The sequence below is a fragment of the Otolemur garnettii genome, unplaced genomic scaffold (genome assembly GCF_000181295.1).
Source record: "Otolemur garnettii isolate 467f Iridium unplaced genomic scaffold, OtoGar3 scaffold00031, whole genome shotgun sequence".
Taxonomy (NCBI): Eukaryota; Metazoa; Chordata; class Mammalia; order Primates; family Galagidae; genus Otolemur; species Otolemur garnettii.
In genome coordinates, this window is record NW_003852426.1 from 353,516 (window position 1) to 358,962 (window position 5,447).

Sequence of the window (5,447 nt, forward strand, 5' to 3'; positions counted from 1 at the left end):
AAAAAAAAAAAAAAGAAGATAATGTCATAGGCTGGGAGCAGTGGCTCATGCCTATAATCCTAGCACTCTGAGAGTCCAAGGCAAGAGATCACTTGAGCTTGTAAGTTTGAGATCAGCCTGAGCAAGAGTTGAAAGGTTCAAATGATGGCACCCAGAGACAAAGCCACAGCAGGACAGGGGAAGTTTAGGTCAGCTTTAATGAAAGAGGAGATGACCCACCTGGGCAGTGCAAAAATGGCATCTACATCCAGGGACAGTTAGAGATCACTTTTATAAGGAGCAGTAGAGAGTGGGCAAATTCTACAGCTTTCTTGTCAGGTTAGGGTCTTTGGGGCCCAACTTCTCAGGGAGTGGCCTAGCCAGATCCTTTGTGTCTTTGTCTTAGGAACAGAGGAGGAGGAAAAGGGGAAAGGATGGGGGTGTGTGTGTGTGTGTGTGTATGTGTGTGTCTGTGTTAGGCCCCCAACAAGAGTGAGACCCCATCTTTACTAAAAATTAAAAAAAAGAAAAAAAATTAGCTGATTGTTGTGGTATGCACCTCTAGTCCCAGCTACTCAGGAGGCTGAGGCAGGAGGATCAATGGAACCCAGGAGTTTTGTTACCGGATAAAGAGGGCCTAGCTGCCTATCCCTGTCAGCCAATATGCAGAGCTAGGAACAGATCCACCAAACTTTATTTGTCAGAAGACCAAGATTCTGGAGAACAGTGAGAGTAGCCTCTCCAAGACGGTTCTGTTCTTCCATTTCCAAAATTACAGTTTTATAAATTTCAAAGTGAAGACCATTTTAACCTTTATCTTAAACAATAATCAGTAAAACCCATGAATCTTAGTAAAAAATAATCAGTATAACTCATGGCCCCAAACAACATTCTAATTCAAAAGTTAATCTCCTCTGGCAGCACCCATAGCCCAGTGGGTAGAGCCCCAGCCACATGCACCATGGCTGGTGGGTTCAAAACCAGCTCGGGCCTGCTAAAAAACAAAAGAATAGCCCGGTGTTGTTGTGGGTGCCTGTTGTCCCAGCTACTCGGGAGGCTGAGGCAAGAGAATCACATGAGCCCAGGAGTTTGCCATGAGCTGCCACAGCACAGCACTCTACCGAGGGCAACAGAGTAAGACTCTGTCTCAATTAAGAAAAAAAAAAAGTTAATCTCCCCAATCAATCCATCTAGACTACTCAAGATAGGCATTTTTAGGGTGGGAGCTAAATTTACAAAAAGTAAGAATGGGAGACAGGGGGTGAAGGTCAGCAGGACCTAAACCAATTAGGCCAGCTATGTCATGTCTGCCTTAGCCTGACAGATTCCATCTTATTCTCACCATGTGTACTTTCAGTTTGAGGCTGCAGTGAGCTGTGATGATGCCACTGCATCTTACCAGGGGACAAAGTGAGACACTGTCTCTAAATAAATAAATAAATAGATTAATCTAATGAGCATACATACAATCTTGAACTTAGTGAAAATAGTCTTTTTGAACACTCAGAAAGTATTTAAGGGAAAAAAATGGCCAAGATCTACATATAAAAGCAAAACAATATTGCTGACAAAGTAAAATATTACATGCCCCATATTCTACTTGTTTGTAGTTTTCTTTCCTTTTCTTCTACCATGTTTAGATTTTTTAAGCTTCTAGCCTGTGCTTTTCTTTTGCTCCTAACCAAGAGAATTCCTGTACTTAGTCTTGGGAATGTTGTCTCTCCCAAATAGCAAGGGGTGAAGAGAATGTCAGAAAGGAAGAAGGAGTGATGTTCTTTTCTCCTGCTTGTTCTGATAAAGTGTTTAGTGAAGAGTATTAACAAGAGCATCACCGTTTTGAATACAGAGTTGTGTGGCATAACCTTAACTACCCTGTTCTGTTTCCTGCTGTCATAAAATTGTTCTTGCATATGTTATTTGTAATAAAAGATTCTTTCATGATTCCTCAACTTCAGCTATTATGACTATGTTCCGTAGAATCTGGTAAGACTTTTGGTCTGTAAAGTATTTTCTTTGTTAAATGATTTTCTTTCTTAATAATAATTGCTCTGATAATATATTTGATAAACATGTTTTCCAAAGGTATAAATGCTTATAAGACTTCCTGCTTATTAGTAAGAGCTTAGAAAAATACCTGCCTCTCCCCCATGCAAAATGGCATAATAAAGTCATGATTGGCAGAGTTCTTTTTTGAAAAAAGATGTGTCAAAGTGATTTTATCTTATCATGCAGACAATGATCTCTGACCACAATGTAATAAAATTAAAAATTAAAAATAAAGATAATTTTAAAACCCTATATACATTTGCAAACACACTCCTCAATTATTCACAGAACAAAGAGGAAATCATGACAATTTTAAAAATATTAGCACTGAAAGACAAGAAACATCAAAAGTGCTTGATGTGGCTTGGCGCCCATAGCTCAGGGATTAGAGCACCAGCCACATTCACTGGAGCTGGCGGGTTCAAACCTGGCCTGGGCCTGCTAAACAACAATGACAACTACAACAAAAAAATAGCTGGGCGTTATGGCAGGCATCTGGAGTCCCAGCTACTTGGGAGGCTGAGGCAAGAGAATTACTTTAATCCAAGAGTTTAAGGTTGCTGTGAGCTGTGTGATGCCACAGCACTCTACTGAGGTTGATAAAGTGAGACTCTGTCTCTACAAAAAAAAAAGAAAAAAGAAAAGATTATTCAAAACAGAAAATCTTTGGTGATTGATCAAGAAAAAATAAAAATTACAAATAGGCGTGGTGTGGGGGCTCACATCTGTAATTCTAGCACTCTGGGAGGCCAAGGAGGGAAGACTGCTTGAGGTCAAGAGTTTGAGACCAGCCTGAGCAAGAGCAAGACCCCATCTCTACTAAAAATAGAAAACTTAGGCAGGGTACAGTGGCTTACGCCTGTAATCCCAGCATTCTGGGAGGTCAAAGTGGGTGGACTGCCTGAGCTCACAGGTTCAAGACCAGCCTGAACAAGAGCAAGACCCCATCTCTACAAATAGCTGGACATTGCGGTGGATGCCTGTAGTCTCAGCTACTCAGGAGGCTACGGCAAGAGAATCGCTTGAGCCCAAGAGTTTGAGGTTGCTGTGAGCTGTGATGTCACAGCACTCTACTGAGGGCTACAAGGTGAGACTCTGAAATAAATAAATAAATGAATATTTTTAAAAATAGAAAAATGAGCTGGGTAAGGTGGGAAGTGCCTGAAGTCTCAGCTACTCAGGAGGTTAAGGCAGGAGGATCACTTGAACCCGGGAGTTTGAGGTTGCTATGAGCATGGCACTCTAGCTGGGAGACAGAGTCAGACTCTGTCTTAAAACAAACAAAAAAAATTACAAATAAACAATGTTAGAAGTGAAAAACAAGACAAAACTTTACTGTGAAGAACTTTGTCAATAACTTTGAAAACAGAGATATATTAAATAATTTTATGTAATATTTATGTTATATTTAACATACCCAAACTGACTCCCGATGACATGGAAAATCTGAAGAGATATATAACCATTTATTAATTAAATCAAATGAAAAATTAAAATTTTAAGCCCTCTTTTCCTGTCCTCCCCCAAGAAAAATAAATAAAAGATCACGCCCTCAAAAAAAAAAAAGAAAGAAAATCCTTAACACAACTGAAATATTACAGAAAGCAGGGAATCCTTCCCAAATTATTTGATAAGCCTAATATAAACTTGGTACTAACACTACATGTAAAGAAAAGAGCTCTTTTGGCCAATTTTATTATGAACATAAACATAAAAATCCTAAATTAATAAACAGAATCAAATAGAAAAATATTAAATGAGTTTTCTCAGGAATATAAAATTGATTTAACATAAAAATTCATTAATGTCACTCATTAGAAGTTTAAAGGAAGGAAAAATAATTTGATATCACTCAATACCCATTCCTAATGAAAACACTTAAACTAGAAATTGAATTTTCTGATCCTATAAAGAATATACTACAAAATCATACCTTGAACACAAAATTTAACATACTGAATTCTAACTAAAAAATAAAAGCATCCCTTAAAAATCAGAAACAAGACAATGATGCCATCACTGTCTCTATTCAATCCTGCACAATAGGTCCTAGGTACTTATTTTGCCATGTATAATATATACTTTTTATTTTCTTTTAGTTTTATTTATTTAGTTATTTTGAGACAGAGTCTCACTATGTCACCCTCAGTAGAGTGCTGTGACATCACAGCTCACAGCAACCTCAAACTCTTGGGCTCAAGTGATCCCCTTGCCTCACTCAGCCTCCCAAGTAGCTGGGACTACAGGCACCCGCTGCAACACCCACCTATTTTCTGTTGCAGTTGTCATTGTTGTTTAGCAGGCCCAGGCCGGGCCATGTATGTGGCTGGTTCCCTACTCACTGAGCTACGAGCGCTGAGCCAATATATACTTTTTAGTCTAATTCGTTTTTTATTTTTTTGAGACAGAGTCTCTCTTGGTAGCCCTTGGTAGAATGCCATGGTATCACAGCTCACAGTAACCTCAAACTCTTGGGCTCAAGTGATCCCCTTGCCTCACTCAGCCTCCCAAGTAGCTGGGACTACATGTGCCCGCCACAATGCCTGGCTATTTTCAGAGACAAGGTCTCAGTCTGACTCAGGCTGGTCTTGAACTGCTGAGCTCTAGCAATTGTCCTGCCTCAGCCTCCCAGAGTTCTAGGATTACAGGTGTGAGCCACTGTGCCTAGCTGTTAGCCTAAATTTTTAAGGGAAAAAGTAAGGATGGGAATTATACTTGAGTTCACTATTTGTTACTGGTACATAAAATTTCTTGTACCTTGTAATCTGTTCTTGTGTTTTGTAACCATTTATTACATAAAATTTCTTATATCATAATATGTTACAAAATAAATGCCAAAATTTCTTTATACATGTAATACAAAAAACAAGTACCTAAATATAAACAAATACAATTTTGAATTAAAAATGAAAATGGGCTAGGCACCTGTAGCTCAGGGGCTAGGGCGCCAGCCACATACACTGGAGCTGGCGGGTTCAAACAGCCCGGGCCTGCCAAACAACAATGACAATTACAACAAAAAAATAGCCAGGCACTGTGGTGGGTGCCTGTAGTCCCAGCTACTGGAGAGGCTGAGGCAAGAGAATTGCTTAAGCCCAAGAGTTTTAGATTGCTGTGAGCTGTGATGCCATAGTACTCTACCGAGGACAACATAATAAGACTCTGTCTCAGGCTCGGTGCCTCTGGCTCAAGCGGCTAAGGCACCAGCCACATACACCTGAGCTGGCGGGTTCAAATCCAGCCCAGGCTGCCAAACAACAATGATGGCTGCAACCAAAAAATAGCTGGGTGTTGTGGCAGGCACCTGTAGTCCCAGCTACTTGGGAGGCAGAGGCAGGAGAAATGTTTGAGCCCAAGAGTTGGAGGTTGCTGTGAGCTGTGATGCCACAGCACTCTACCCAGGGCAACAGCTTGAGGCTCTG